The sequence below is a fragment of the Lithobates pipiens genome, unplaced genomic scaffold, assembly GCF_037356315.1.
Source record: "Lithobates pipiens isolate NorthernLeopardFrog02 unplaced genomic scaffold, aLitPip1_a1.2 Scaffold_10, whole genome shotgun sequence".
Lineage (NCBI taxonomy): Eukaryota > Metazoa > Chordata > Amphibia > Anura > Ranidae > Lithobates > Lithobates pipiens.
The window spans coordinates 158788485-158805540 of record NW_027507686.1 but is presented as its reverse complement, the minus strand read 5'-3'; positions in this window follow the sequence as shown (position 1 = coordinate 158805540).

Sequence of the window (17056 nt, the reverse complement as noted above, 5' to 3'; positions counted from 1 at the left end):
TTGACCAAGATTTCCCATGGAGCTAGTGTATTTACATGCATTGAGAATTGAAAAAAGATTTTATGCCGCGTACACATGACCAGACTTTCCGGCAGAAAAGGTCAAACGGTCTTCCCAACGGAGTTCCAACGGACTTTCGACAGAGTTACAATGGACTTCCAACCGAACAGACCTGCCCACACACGAACGGACCAAAGTTTGTTCTTTTTGAATGTGATGACCTACGATGGGACTAGAAAAGGAAGTTCAATAGCCAGTAGCAAATAGCTGCCCTAGAATTGTATTTGGTCCGTTGGACCAGCATACAGACGAACGGTTTTCCCGATAGAAGTTGATTCCTTCGCACAGATTTGAAACATGTTCTATTTCTAGGTCCATCTGAATTTTTGAAGAAAAAAGTCAGATGAAGCCTACACACGATCGTAATATCTGACGGAATGATTCCGTCTGACCTATTCTGCCGGAAAGTGTATGTCGTGTATGTACGCGGCATTACTTTAAGTACATTTTTGTTTTACATACATGCTCTGGTCCCATTGTGAACTTAAAAGTGGGGTATGCCTTTGTGGGTAGCCTCCTCACTAGGGATGAGCTCGGTGTTCGACTCAAACGCATGTTGGACTAACACGGGCCGTTCGCCTGTTCGGCGAATTCAGAACTTTGTCGACCATTTGCACTATATTCGTGTGGCACAAACGGCCCACAATGCACTACTCCATCGCAGTGCATTGCTGGCTCATGATTGGCCAAGAATGCACTGTGACCCCGCATGCTTGGCCAATCACAGTGCTGGCAGCGAGGAGAGCCATAAGTGGCCACAGGCAGGATGCCTGTGGCCAATTATAGCTCATGGGGATTTAGTACACACCCCACACTATATAAGGCCGCCAGCGCGGCGGCCCTGTGTAGTGTGTTGGGGTGCAGGGAAAGAGCAAGATAGGCAGGGACGGTGTCTTTTTGCTTGGGAACCTAGCGTGGTTACAGTGTGTTGTGTGCCTCCTGCACAGTATACACCTGAAGCTACCCCTTATTGCTGGTGTTGTTCTGTTTCTGTAACACAGGCATCTGCAGCATTTACAGTGGGTGTTGTGTGCCTCCTGCACAGTATACACCTGAAGCTACCCCTTATTGCTGGTGTTGTTCTGTTTCTGTAATACGGGCATCTGCAGCATTTACAGTGGGTGTTGTGTGCCTCCTGCACAGTATACACCTGAAGCTACCCCTTATTGCTGGTGTTGTTCTGTTCGTGCAATACAGGCATCTGCGGCAGTTAGAGTGGGTGTTGTGTGCCTCCTGCACAGTATACACCTGAAGCTACTCCTTATTGCTGGTGTTGTTCTGTTTCTGTAATACGGTCATCTGCAGCAGTTACAGTGACAGTAGTGTGCCTCCTGCACAGTATACACCTGAAGCTACCCCTTATTGCTAGTGGTGTTCTGTTTCTGTAATACAGGCATCTGCAGCATTTACAGTGGGTGTAGTGTGCCTCCCAGGGCTCAAGTCCTGCGGGAATGCATGGGAACGGAGTTCCTGTACTTTTTCCACAACAGAAACTCAGTTCCCGTTAGCATCCGTGTCCTGCAAGACTTTGAAGCATGCAAGCTATGTGGCAGGTGCTACACTAGCAGCTGCCGACACAGCTCGCAATAGTAAGTGCCGCACACCTGACCATTCAGGCATTGCCAGTAGGGGGCCCCATGACAGCTTCTGCTTCGATCTACCTGTCAATCACAGCTAGCTGGCGGGTAGATCAGGTCTAGGTCTAGCTGACGGGTAGATCAGCTATACTGCTCAGAGGACATGCAGGGAGAGAGGTGAGCTGAGTGAGGAACATCAATTTGGGGTGGTAAGCTGAGCACAATACCTGGCAAAGTTTAATGCCAGGAGGGAAGTTTATGTGGAAATATGTGAATGGTTGGAATAGCAGCGAGTGTGTGTTGGAGCCCTGCAGAGTTTGCAGCCCCCAAGCTAACATACATCTCCAACACATCACTATCTCCCCAAGCATTCTGTCCAGATAATGTGCAGTTAATTTATGACCTTTCCATTTAACCCTGTGTTATACAAACTCTGTTCAATGAAAAGTGTAAACTCACCACATAAACACTCTATATACAAAATAAAATTCCCCAATAAAGATCAGAACATGATGTTCACATTTGCATGGAAGCACAATTGAATGAATGCTGATTATTCAGAGAATTACCATGTTTATGTTTATCAAGGACTGTTTTTATTTTATGTACTAACAGTTAGGGCCGGTTCACACAGCGGGCGATGCGAGGCGACACGACTCGCCTCGCCTCGCTCCCGCAAGTCGCCCCCATTCTGTACAATGGAACCATTCTGAGAGGAGCGACTCGAGTCGCTCCGACTCAGAAAAAAGGTTCCTGTACTACTTCTGAGCGACTTCGGGGGCGACTTGCATTGACTTCTATACAGAAGTCATCTGCAAGTCGCCGCTGAGGTCGCCGCATGTCGCGGCGAGGCAAGTCGGAGACGCCTCGCCGCGCCTGCAGTGTGAACCGGCCCTTAAGCTTCATACACACAATACGAAAATTGGATGAAAAATACCACATTTGAAGCGTTCGTGCATATGAGCGTATCATTTTTAATTTTTTTTGGTGGGGGAGATGATCTTGGGTGGGAGTTCCCACACTTTTTTCCCCAGGACTTGACCCCTGGTGCCTCCTGCACAGTATACACCTGAAGGTACCCCAATTGCTAGTTTTCCCATCTCCCTGCAGGCCATTACTATGTCTGGAAGGCCAACAAGGAGAGGCAGACAGTCACAAGCCAATAAGAGAGGGCAAGCAGGCTCTGTGTCTAGAGACAACAGTGCTGGTCGTGGACGCGGTGCATCGCCATCAGCACATGGCCATAGGACATGCTTGTCCTTATTTTCGGCAGCTGGACGTATTGAGCCGCATCATGCTGAAGACTTGGTAGAGTGGATGACCAAGCCCTCCTCATCCTCCTCATCCTCCTCATCCTCTCTCACCCAGGCTCAGGGTACTAGCAAAGCAGCTGCCAATGCGTCATCTTCCCTCGTCTCAATGTCATCAGTCACTCCTTCCCTAGACTCACCATGTCCTCCTGAGGAGTCCCCTGAACTGTTTGAGCACAGTGTTGGGTACATTCTCCAGAAAGATGCCCAGCGTTTTGAAGGCTCTGATGATGATACCCAGTTAGAGGAAGGCAGTAGTGTGAGTGCAGTGAGAGGGGATGCTCAAGAAGGACAGCAATCTGGCAGTCATGTTCCACCAGCTGCAGCATACTGCCAGGTTTGCTCCAGTGATGAAGAGGGAGGGGATGATGAGGTCACTGACTCCACGTGGGTGTCTGAGAGGAGGAGGAGGCACATCTCCAATGAGGCAGGATGCCCTCTGGGGGCCAGCTTAAGGGCAGCACACCGACTGAATCACACCGCAGAGCTCCACCTGTGCAGGGCGCTGCCTCTGCACGTTATTCCAAAAGTTCTTTGTTGTGGGCCTTTTTTGACGAGTGCATCAGATCGCACCGCTGCTATTTGCAACACATGCCCTTACTCCTCATCAGCTGGGGTCTGCAACCCCACTATACCTTCAGTCCTCTCTGAAACTTGCACTGAGAGGAATGAAGGTGTAAAATTAGGTGTGTCACAGCCAAGTACTTGCAGGCACTCTGCTAGCAGTACACTGACGTCCGATTGTACCAGGCAAATTTCCCTGCCCCAGCTGCTGGACCGTCGAAAGAAGTTCACTCCCAGCCATCCACATGCCCAGCGGTTGAATGCTAGCTTGACTAAATTGCTATCACTTCAACTGCTGCCTTTTCAGTTGGTAGACTCGGCCCCCTTCCGTGAGTTTGTGCAATGTGTGGTTCCCCAGTGGCAGGTCCCCAAACGCCACTTTTTCTCACCGAAGGCGATTCTGGCTCTCTACCGGCATGTGGAAGGCAATGTCCATGCCTCGCTGGACAGGGCGGTCAGCAGTAAGGTGCATATTACCGCTGACTCATGGTCCAGCGGGCATGGACAGGAACGTTACCTATCTTTCACGGCCCATTGGGTCACTCTTCTGGCAGCTGGGAAGGATGCAGGAAAAGGTGCAGTAGTGTTGGAGATTTTTCTGCCACCATGCCTCCAAAATGCAACCACTGGTTGTGACACACCTCTTTCCTCCACCCCCTCCTCTTCTTCTTCCTCCATGGCCTCTTCCTGCGCTTTGTCCTTGGAACCAGCAGTGCTCCGTAGGCATTCAAGGGGCTACCCAAGTACGCAGGCAAAAAGATGCCATGCCATGCTTGCTCTGGTTTGTTTGGGGGACAGGAGCCACACTGGGCCAGATATTTTGTCAGCTCTGCAGGGGCAGGCCGAGAGGTGGTTGACGCCACGCCAGCTTAAGCCAGGAATGGTGGTTTGCGACAATGGCACTAACCTCCTCTCCGCCCTCCGACCGGGTCAATTGGCTCATGTGCCCTGTGTGGCTCACGTCCTTAACCTGGTGGTGCAGCAGTTCTTGGGCAGGTACCTGGGCTTACAGGATGTCCTGAGGCAGGCCAGGAAAGTCTGTGTGCATTTCCACCGATTATATAATCGGCTGGCTACGCTCCAAAAGGAGTTAAACCTGCCCAAGAACCGCCTTATATGTGACATGCCCATCAGGTGGAACTCAACGCTGGCCATTCTGCAGCGGCTGCACACGCAGCAGAAGACCATCAATGAGTACCTGTGCGGCTACAGCACTAGGACAGGGTCAGGGGAGCTCAGTTTTTTTTCACCACACCAGTGGGGCATGATCAGGGATGCACGCACTGTCCTGTCACCATTTGAGGAGGCCACGAGGATGGTGAGCAGTGACAGTGCATGCATCAGTGACACTGTACCTCTTGTCCACCTGTTGGAGCATACGCTGCGTTGAATAATGGACAGGGCACTTGAGGCAGAACAGAGGCAGGAAGAGGAGGACTTCCTTGCCTCTCAAGGCCCCCTTTATCCTGACAGTGTTCCTGCTGTCCCACCCATCACACAGGAAGAGGAGGAGGAGGAGGAGGATTGCGTCAGCATGGAGGTGGAGGCATTGGCACTGGCAGGTGGCACTGGATGGCACTGGCAGATAGCACTGGCAGGTGGCACTGGATTTCACTGGCAGATAGCACTGGCAGATGGCACTGGTTGGCACTGGCAGGTGGCACCGGTTGGCACTAATTGGCACTGGCAGATGGCACTGGCAGGTGGCATTGGCAGGTGGCACTGGATGGCACTGGCAGGTGGCACTGATTGGCAGGTGGCACTGGCAGATGGCACTGATTGGCACTGGCAGGTGGCACTGGTTGGCATTGGCAGGTGGCACTGGTTGGCACTGGCAGGCATTGGCAGATGGCACTGGCGGGTGCCACTGGATTCACAGCCAATAGTGTAGCTGTGTGAAACTGAATGCTCTCTGCAGCGCCGGGGTGTGTGAAACTGTATGGAGAGAGAGAGGAGCTGACAAATTCAGCGTGATGTCGGAGGTGGGCGGAGACGCAGCAGCTATCCAGCCAATGATTGGGCTGTTTAAGACAGGGGTGGGGCCAGATACACATAGCAGCCCACCCAGATCCCATCCCATTGGTTGCTTCAGATAGCTGGGTCCCGACCACCATCCTACTCACCCCGGGTCCCGTCCACCCCTGACAACCAACCTCAATTTTGACAGCTTCTCTCTCTCTCCATACAGTTTCACACCGCGTCGCTGTTCTGCCAACAGAGTGTGGATAAGGGAAGAGGAACCCCACTATACAATACCCACAACACCAGAGGCATCAATGGCTATTGAGGCTATAGGCCCAAATCTGGAGCCCATAGCCTCGAGTCTCTAGGGCAGGGGTCAGCACCTGGCCCGCCACCGCTGAATGCGGGCACCCGGCCCGCGGACATTATCACAGGGCTGGATGGGGGTGGTGCAGTGGGGTGGGGTGCAGGGGACAGTGGACACTACAGAGGGGCTGCATTCCTGGGCATTGGTGAGGCTGCATAGATGGGCACAGCTGAGCCCTGCATTCTATATGTAGCCAACTCCTGAGCCCTGGGGCTCTCTGAGGACTCTGATGTAAGGAAGGGGCTCTCTGGGGACCCTGATGTAAGGGGGCTCTGGGGACCCTGATGTAAGTAGGGAGGCTCTCTGGGGACCGTGATGTAAGGGGGGCTCTCTGGGGACCCTGATGTAAGGGGAGCTGTCTGGGGACCCTGATGTAATGAAGGGGGCTTTGGGGACCCTGATGTAAGTAGGGGGGCTCTCTAGGGACCCTGATGTAAGGGGGCGCTGCCACTATTTTGAGAGACATGTGTGTGGAATGAGTGAGGAAAAGGTGCACTTCTTGTGAGGGAAAGCTAGGCCTTACTCAAGGAGAGTGTTCCAACCTGCAGGGACAGAACAGGGATCCTCAGGAGTCCTGCCTATAAGCAGTGCTGCTGTGCTTGTGATAGAAGATCATCTGAGACAGTGCATATTCCTGTTAAATCATCTCTGCTGCATCTGTGGAACCTGCTTATGGACACCAGCCTATGGAAAGTAATCAAAATGTACCTTGTATACCACTGATAAGTCAGAACAGAGGAATAATAACTACAGTGCCAGTTTACGGAGCTGTATTATGTATCTTTTGTGAATAGACTATGAATCTGTGCCTTATATGCCAACAAGAGAACTGTTTACTCAAGTTTTGTAAATATAATTTTCCACTGCTACTTATCCGGCAATTACAGTTACTTCATTTACAATACCACGCAGTGTTTCCCTCTATAATACAGCCAAGCTAATTTTTCTTGCTTACACCAGTATATATACTTTGCAAGGGTAGAGCCTTGAGTGTGGTGCAGGAAAACCTTAGGAATATACAGGTGAAAAGGTAGGACTAAGAAGACTAAAGGGGATCTATTCTATGGGGGACCTGCTGCCCTGGCTTGCTTTAAAGGGGGATCTATGGGGACCCTGCTCTAAAGGGGGATCTATGGGTTGTGTTTTGATGCTTTTCATTTGAAATGTACCTTGGTGTCCTTCACTAAGGTCTGTATTTTGGAAAATGTCCACCACAGCCTCGGCGTGTGCCAATCCCTGCATTTTGATAAGGTTCATAAAAATAAAAGGGAATTGTGCGATGCGCCCATGCACACCCCACATAAGCCCTCAATCATAGCTAACCTGCTGAATATTAAGGGAGGGGGGCTTCCCACCTAAAGTGGGGCTTTAATATTTGTAAAAATCAGAACAATGCAAGGAAATATAGACAGAAATAGTATTTATAAAAACAAGAAGGAAAATGGCATTAAGAAATATTGTCTATTTACTATGAAAAGGGAGAAATACTCTGTAGAGCAGTATTGTCTTATCCTGCTGAGGGAGCATGCTGGAAATCAAAAAACGCTTTGTTCAGAACAAGCTCTAAATGAATTACATAATTAATTTTCATGCTAATTTTTTATAGAGGTTTGAATGTGGGTTAGACTCTTTCCCCTTGGATAATTCCTTTGCAGGTGGTACAACCATGGATGTGATGAAAGTTCCTTTCCTTTGAAGTGACCATAGGTTAATGGACCAACTGGATCTGATGGCTGGGTTGGAATTAGGATTTACAACACAGCACATTATCCCAAATGCACTAATCCAAACCCAACGTGACTTCCGTGATTGTTTACACCACTGAAAACTGAATCCAAATACAGTATTATTCATTTTTAAGTGATTATTTCAGGGGGTGGGTTATGTTTTGGGGTTTAGTAGAATGGGGGTAGGGATTATTTGGTAAGGCAGAAGATTTAGGATGTGCACAGAACAAAGAACAGCTCTGCATTTCTGACTGTACCAATAGTTATTTTTGTACATAAACTTATATAACAAAACACGTTTACAATAGACCTAAAGGCACCGACACATGGAGGGCTCAGCACCAGACGGAAAATAATTTTACATACTACTCGAATATACATGATTCATACCACAGATTAGATTTTTTTTTATGAATCAGTCTGGTCTGATGATGATGACCCTTTCAACAGATATAGGTGGATTCTTATGGTAAGATCATGCCCCGATATTTTTGGAACTTAAGATAATTGAATATAAAAAAATGAGGGGGGTGTTGAGACTGAATGATAACTTCTGCAATCTGCGAAGCAGATAGTCACCAAGCAATAAGAGAGTTTCTATTAATCCATGAAAATGATGAGACCTCACCCCCTATGCAATGGGAAATGTTAAAATGTGTATTGCGGGGACTATTTGTCAAGCATGGATCAAGAATAAAAAAGGAAAAAGAACAAAGGAAATTTCAACTGATGTTAGAAATAGAAAACTTTGAAAAGAAACATAAGCAGAGTTTGAACTCAACCCTTTGGGCTCCTTCTGCTGATCTCGTGTGCATCGCGTGTTAGTAGAAGTTTGGTGAGAGACGATTTGCGCTTTTCAGATTTGTGATTCAGTTCGCTACTGCTCTTCAGCTTCTGCTTGTCTTTGCGTATCTGATAATCAGTGCGTGTAGTCAGTAAGTATTTGTTTCTCATTGTGGACTATATCTTGGTATAGTACGCTTTGATTTGCATTGCTTATTGTCTGCTTGCTTCTGCTATTCAGGTCGTTCTTTCAGGCATTGCTGTTTATCGGTGCTTTCTGTTGTCCGTTCTGACCAGCCGACCGTTTTCAAACCATGTTTCCTCTACGTACTCGTCGTAGAGTTTGTGCTGTGCAGGGGCTTGGTGTTGGGGTTCTTACTTTGACACAAGCCCGGTCCATGAACAGGGAGGGGAGGCGTTTGTGGACCAAGAATTGGTTGCGCCAGCGTGACCAGTTCTCGCACATGCCTTTGCTACGTGAGATCCGCGAGAATAATCCTGATGATTTCAGGAATTATCTCCGAATGACGGACCCCGTTTTTCACCATCTGCTGGCTTTGCTGACCCCTTATATCAGCAGGCAGGATACCTGCATGCGGCAAGCCATCACTCCGGAGCAGAGGCTCATCGCCACGTTGCGCTACTTGGCGACAGGGAGAAGCCTTCAGGACCTCAAGTTCTCTACAGGCATCTCCCCCCAGGCTCTGGGGATCTTTATTCCAGAGACCTGTTCTGCCATCATTCAGGTCCTGCAGAAGGACTATATGAAGGTAAGTTTTATCCTTTAACATCACATTCTATGTATTTAATGCTTGGTAATAGCGATGGACGATCTTCTGATGGGACGTTTCGCGAACGCGGACCGCGAACGCGGCCGATAGTTCACGAACCGGAACGTTCGCGGCGGGCCCCATTGACTTCAATGGGAGGCGAACTTTGCAAACCTACAGGTCAAATTTGCAGCCACAAAATAATTAATAGCTGTGCAAACATAGTCCCACCACATGGCCAATGACATAACACATGTATGAGGTGAATCTGGCATCAACAACTACAAGCATTCTTTTTTTATATGGGAAATTGTTGTGACAATTCAGGACTGTGGAGCGCATGAAGGCAATGGAGGAGAGGGAAGGTCAGGGTAGGCAAAGAAGAGGGTGCAGGAGATGATCACCAGCAGCGTGACATACAGCAATGCCACCTGCACCGTGATAGAGTCATCTGACACCAGCACCGTGATAGAGAGCACTGACATCAGCAGCGTGACATACAGCATTGACACCTGCACCGTGATAGAGTCATCTGACAACAGCACCGTGATAGAGAGCACTGACATCAGCAGCATGACATAAAGCACTAACACCAGCACCGTGATATACAGCACTGACAGCAGCACCGTGATAGAGAGCACTGACATCAGCAGCGTGACATAAAGCACTCACACCAGCACCGTGATAAACAGCACTGACAGCAGCACCGTGACAGAGAGCACTGACATCAGCAGCGTGACATACAGCAATGACACCTGCACCGTGATAGAGAGCACTGACAACAGCACCGTGATAGAGAGCACTGACATCAGCAGCGTGACATAAAGCACTAACACCAGCACCGTGATATACAGCACTGACAGCAGCACTGTGATAGAGAGAACTGACATCAGCACCGTGATATACCGCACTGACACCTGCACCGTAAGCAGCCCCAGGAGGAAGTCAGCATAGCACAGGGATGGTGGGAGCCCCTCATAATGAGCATAGCACAGGGATGGTGGGAGCCCCTCATAATGAGCATAGCACAGGGATGGTGGGAGCCCCTCATAATGAGCATAGCATAGGGATGGTGGGAGCCCCTCATAATATGCACAGCAGAGGTACAGCCCCAGGTGGAAGTCAGCACAGCACAGGGATGGTGGGAGCCCCTCATAATAAGCAGCCCCAGGAGGATGTCAGCATAGCACAGGGATGGTGGGAGCCCCTCATAATAAGCAGCCCCAGGAGGATGTCAGCATAGCACAGGGATGGTGGGAGCCCCTCATAATAAGCAGCCCCGGGAGGAAGTCAGCACAGCACAGGGATGGTGGGAGCCCCTCATAATAAGCATAGCACAGGGATGGTGGGAGCCCCTCATAATATGCACAGCAGAGGTACAGCCCCAGGAGGAAGTCAGCACAGCACAGGGATGGTGGGAGCCCCTCATAATAAGCAGCCCCAGGAGGATGTCAGCATAGCACAGGGATGGTGGGAGCCCCTCATAATAAGCAGCCCCAGGAGGATGTCAGCATAGCACAGGGATGGTGGGAGCCCCTCATAATATGCACAGCAGAGGTACAGCCCCAGGAGGCAGTCAGCACAGCACAGGGATGGTGGGAGCCCCTCATAATAAGCAGCCCCAGGAGGATGTCAGCATAGCACAGGGATGGCGGGAGCCCCTCATAATAAGCAGCCCCAGGAGGATGTCAGCATAGCACAGGGATGGTGGGAGCCCCTCATAATAAGCAGCCCCAGGAGGAAGTCAGCACAGCACAGGGATGGTGGGAGCCCCTCATAATAAGCATAGCACAGGGATGGTGGGAGCCCCTCATAATATGCACAGCAGAGGTACAGCCCCAGGAGGAAGTCAGCACAGCAAAAGGATGGTGGGAGCCCCTCATAATAAGAAGCCCCAGGAGGAAGTCAGCACAGCACAGGGATGGTGGGAGCCCCTCATAATAAGCAGCCCCAGTAGAAATATGACACCGCTCAACCTCTTCAAAGAGGGTACGGGCATATAGTACGGTGTGCTTTTTTTGGACAAGGAAGTGAGCCAAATGAAGAAAGAAGGTCTGTGTGCTCGATTAAAAAAATTGTTGCTAGACATATACATGGTCTACTGGTCACATGTGTTGAATTCCTCCGAGATTCATGCCTCATTAATTTTTTTAAAATGTGAGGTAGTTAACACTGTCGTGAGCTAGGCGAGTACGCTTAACGGTCACGCTCCCCCCTGCTGCGCTGAACGTCCTTTCGGACAGGACACTGGACGAGGGGCAAGCCAACAGTTCGATTGCAAATTGGGCAAGCTCTGGCCAGAGGTCAAGCCTGCCCACCCAGTAGTCCAGGGGTTCATCACTCCTCAGAGCGTCCACATCGGCCGTTAACCCGATGTAGTCGGACACCTGACGGTCTAGCCGTTCCCTGATGCTGGATCCGGATGCACCTGTCGATGGGTCGGCTGAAAGAATGACCTCATATCCGAAGTCACCAACACATCTTCAAACTGGCCTCTTCTTGCAGGCGCTGTTGGATTGGTACACGCAATTCCTTCTCTGGGAGTGGGAATTGCTCCTCTGCCAGCGCACGCAAAAGCAGAATGCAGCATTTCTCGAAGCAAGGCCTGGAAGTGCTGCATTCTGACAGCCCTCTGTGACGGCGGTAGCATTTCCGCCATTATGTGTTTGTACCGGGGGTCTAAGTACGTTGCCACCCAGTACTGGTCCTTGACCCTTATGCTTTTTATACGGGGGTCCCTATTAAAACACTGGAGCATGAAGGCCCCCATTTGCAATAAACTGGAAGCGGTGTGGTGGCCTGGCTCCTGCTCATCATCCAGGATAATGTCGTCCTCTTCATTCTCCTCTCCCCATCCACGCACAACAGGGATCCCAGAAATGTTTAAAGCATGCTCTTCTTGCTCCTCCTCATCTGCCCCGGCACCATCCTCCTCTGACTCCTCTTCAGACTCCTGTTGTTGACTTATCTAAGATAGAGTAGCCCCCACTGGGAATTCATCCAGCATTGTGACTTCCTCATCTTCCCGCTCCTGCTCCTCCACAGCTTGATCAATGACAGGATGCAATGCACGCTCCATAAAGAAGGCATAAGGTACCATGTCACTGATGGCGCCATGGCTGCGACTGACCAGTTTAGTGATCTCCTCAAATGGGCGCAGAAGTCTGCATGTGTCGCGCATGAGCAGCCACTGGCGCGGTGAAAAAAAACCCAGTTCCCCAGAACCTGTTCTGCCGCAGAGTTCATACAGGTAGACGTTAACTGCACATTTCTGCTGGAGCAGCCTATCAAGCATATAGAAGGTTGAGTTCCATTGCGACGGGCATTCGCAAATAAGACGTCTGACCGGCAGATTGTGTCGCCTCTGAATGTCAGCAAGGCGAGCCATGGCCGTGTAAGATCTTCTGAAATGGGCCGAGATTTTCCTTGCCTGCCGCAAGATGTCCTGGACCCCAGGGTATTTGACAACGAATCGCTGCACGACCAAGTTTAAGACCTGTGCCATGCATGGCACGTGCGTGATTTTGCCCTGTTTTAATGCGCTAAGCAGATTGGCACCGTTAGCCACTGATCTGCCTGTGAACGCAAAGCTGAAAGGAGTGCCAGGCCAGTGTGGCTCTTGGCTTCCAGGCACAACAGACGCAGCACGGCATGGCAACGTCTCATCTGGCATGTCGAATAGGTTCTGGGGAGCTTGGGTGGCGCAGCGGAAGAGACGCTAGCAGCGGAAAAGGAGGAGTCAGCCGAGGAGGAGAGGAAGGAGGATGGAGTAGGAGGAGGAGGAGAAGAAGAGCCAGGCCTGCATGCAATCCGTGGCGGTAAAACCAAATCTACACGGGTGCCACGGGTTACATGCTTGACGGCCGTCAGAAGGTTCACCCAGTGGGCAGTAAAAGTGATATACCTTCCCTCCCCGTGTTTGCTAGACCACGTGTCTGTGGTCAGATGTATCTTGGTACCGACACTGTGTGCCAGAGATACATTCACTTGCCGCTGAACATGGCCATATAGCTCTGGGATGCCCTTCTGTGAGAAATACTTCCTTCCTGGGACCTTCCATTGTGGTGTTCCAATGGCCACAAATTTGCGAAAGGCCTCCGAGTCCACCAGTTTATATGGCAGTAGTTGGCGGGCTATGAGTTCTGACAAGCCAGCCGTCAACCGTTGGGCAAGAGGGTTATCCGGCGTCATCATTTTTTTACGCTCGAACATTAGGCCCACGGAAGCCTGCCTTTTTGCAGAAAAACATGAGCTTGATGGAAGGTGAAGTGGAGGACAATTGTGAGGAGAGAGGAGAAGGAGAAGTAGAAGACGAGGCTGGACAGTGAGAGCCTGCAGTGAGAGCCTGCAGTGTGGCTTTGTGTGTTCCGTTGCTCCCACTGGGCTCGGTGATGGCTGCTCATGTGCCTTCTTAAGGCAGTCGTTCCTAGGTGAGTGTTGGGCTTACGGCGACTAATGCGTTGACTGCAAAGATTGCAGATGGCAACGCTATTGTCAGCAGCGGACACGTTAAAAAAGCCCACACTGCGGAGCCATGTGCCGGTGTCCTGGGAGCGCCAGATGTGACCGTACATGGTCGATGACTCGCTCCTGATACATTTGCAGTCTGCTTTGTCCCTCCTTTGCAATGTAAGTTATTCCTGCTTCTCCTCCCTATCTGCTGGTCCATATCTCCCTCTGAACTCCCCTCCTCTTCCTCTCTTGTGGGCACCCACGCGACATCACTAGACACGTCATCATCGACGTCACATTCCCCACCGCTATAAGTAGAGATCTCGGAGTAGGCAGCAACACCGGGGGGACAAACCTCCTCCTTGGGCTGATCTGGGTACTGTCGTCAGACTGCTGAGTAGCGGTTGTTGCTACTTCCTCTTCCTGATCCAATACCAAGAGTGGCTGCGCATCAGAAATGTCTTGATATGGATCGGAAACTAATTCCTGTGACTCAAGCGGAAGGTATGTGGTGGTGGTGGTGGTGTTGTTGGTGGTAGTGTCTTTGGGGGTGCACATAGCAGAGAGTGAAGAAGAGGGTGCAGATCGAGAGGATGAGGAGGGTGCAGAAGAGTAAGGCTGAGTGAGCCACTCAACCTAGTCTGGTGCGTCCTTTAAATGAATTGAATGCACCTTCTGCAACTTCCCACTTTGGCTCAAGCCTGTTACTCCTGCCCTACCCCTACCACCCCTGCGGAAGGGCCTGCCTCTTCCTCTGCTTGTAATTTTTTAAATGACCCTGTGACAAAACTCTCAGTCCCTATACCGATAAAGGACTGCTGCAGTATAGGGCAGCGGTCAGCAGTAGTGCACCTCAACCCTATGTATTGTGGACCTATACCAGTCCTTACAGAATAGCAGACTGTACCTCACTCAACCCTATGTACTGTAGCACCCTAGACCAAGTTACCAGTCCTTATAAGGACCTTTGTGGAACAAGTAGGTTGTGTGTGACTAATTAGCAGACTGTTCGTCAGTCCCTATACTGATGAAGGACTGCTGCAGTATAGGGCAGCGGTCAGCAGTAGTGCACCTCAACCCTATGTATTGTGGACCTATACCAGTCCTTATAGAATAGCAGACTGTACCTCACTCAACCCTATGTACTGTAGCACCCTAGACCAAGTTACCAGTCCTTATAAGGACCTTTGTGGAACAAGTAGGTTGTGTGTGACTGATTAGCAGACTGTACGTCAGTCCCTATACTGATAAAGGACTGCTGCAGTATAGGGCAGCGGTCAGCAGTAGTGCATCTCAACCCTATGTATTGTGGACCTATACCAGTCCTTATAGAATAGCAGACTGTACCTCACTCAACCCTATGTACTGTAGCACCCTAGACCTTACCAGTCCTTATAAGGACCTTTGTGGAACAAGTAGGTTGTGAATGATTAGCAGACTGCAGCAGAAGGGCAGCAGTCAAGTATAATATTCTTTCTATATTTGGAAGAAAGAATATTATACGTGTACAAGCCTATTACCATACCACTGATACCAGTCCTGAAAAGAACCTTTGTGGACCTAATATAGTAACAGCTACTGATTAAACTGACCCTCACTGCCTCACACACAGCTTCCTGCCTGTCCCTATATAAACTGACAAAACAGAGGCTGCTGGAACAATCACTTGAATAGCACTTTTGTGGACCTGATAGTAACAGCTAATGACTAAACTGACTGTCCCTGCAGCACACACTGTCCTGTCCCTTTCTCTAAACTGACAAAAGACACTCAGGCTGCTGCAACAATCAGTAGCACAGCAGTGCCTCAAACCTATATCCTGAACTACACCTAACACCTATACCAGTCCTGAAAAGAACTTTTGTGTACCAAATAGCTAGCGATTTGGGTCACTGCAATCTCTCCCTGCTCCACACAGCAACCTCTCCCTATAGTGACAGAAAAAAGAATGTAAAATGGCCGCCGGATCGGGTCTATTTACAAGTTACGGGGAATGTCCAAGTGTCCATGTGCTGTAATGTCTCAATTGACTGTCCTGTACCCCATGATGGATGTGTCATCATAGGTCAAAGTTCTTTTACACAGTAAAAACACGGAAGTCCGCCGGGCGAACGGCGACAATAGTCCGCCGATTGGGCGGACCGCGAACAGCCAAAATTCGCTGCGAAACGACCGCCGGGCGAACCGTTCGGCCATCCCTACTTGCTAATGTCTTGCATTTCTTTCCTCATTCCCTAATTACCATCATTGCAATATGCTCTAATTCATATGCTCTGCCCTTTTGTCCTCATGCATATTTGCCTCACTAACTTCCCCACCATGCTCTTCTTGGCCCATAAAACTATAGTCTAGTCACTTACCAATGTCTTTTGTCAGCTCCATAGTATTGCTTTCCCCTAAACACCCCCTAAAATGTCTAAAAATGTGATGTGTGTGCTTCAATTCATGCAGAGTGACATTTTTTTTTTTGGTTGTGCCAAACTCATTAGGAACCCCCTCCCCCCAAATGCTAGCTCAGCTGATAGCAATCCTATATCTGCTGACTTTACCAAACCCAATACACACTATATCTACCTTTTTGATGGTCACATTTATGGACGAGTTCACCAAAGCATGTAGTGCAAGGGCCTGCCTCAATACTTTCAAATGCTAGTTTTTTTATTTTTTTCCCCTATTATTATCTTGATATGTAATAGCAGAATGTCAAAATGTGCTTCCATTTTGTTTTCTTTTTGTTATTATGACACTTATTACCTGTCCGGTGGGCTGCCAATAGTGTAAGTAAGGAGGGGTTTCCCAAAGTATCACACATTATTTAGGCATTCAGCTCTCAATCAAGTGGAGAGGGTTACCTGTCCAAAACATCCCCCCCTCATTTTTTAGCAAGGGCCCATCAGATGGGGGGGGGATGGGGGGGGTGATGACTCTGATAAGGGGACCTTATACTTTAGGCATTAAATACTCATTTCCCAAACTGTTATACTGATCTTGGCCAAAAATGTTGGTGTCTAATCTGCTTGCAATGTTGGTTTGCAAAATTACTAATTTTTGGTCTTGTTTCACTCCACAGTGTCCTTCAACGCCACAGGAATGGCAGACTGTGGCCTCCCACTTTGCCAGTCGTTGATACTTTCCCAATTGTGGAGGTGCAATTGATGGGAAACACGTCCGCATCGTCCCACCACCCAACTCGGGGTCGTACTATTTTAACTACATAGTATTGTGATGTTGGCGGTGGTGTCTGCGACCTATGACTTCTTGTATGTGGATGTGGGGCAAAATGGACGGATGTCAGATGGTGGAGTGTTCGCACGGACGGAGTTCTACTGGTGTCTCCAGAGTGGCAGTCTGGGCTTGCCACCCCCAGAAGAGAATCAGGAAGGACTCCCGTTCGTCTTCGTCACGGATGAGGCGTTTGCCCTGGCAAATCACTTGATGCGGCCTTTCCCGATGAGGACCCTCACCCCGGACCAGAGGATTTTTA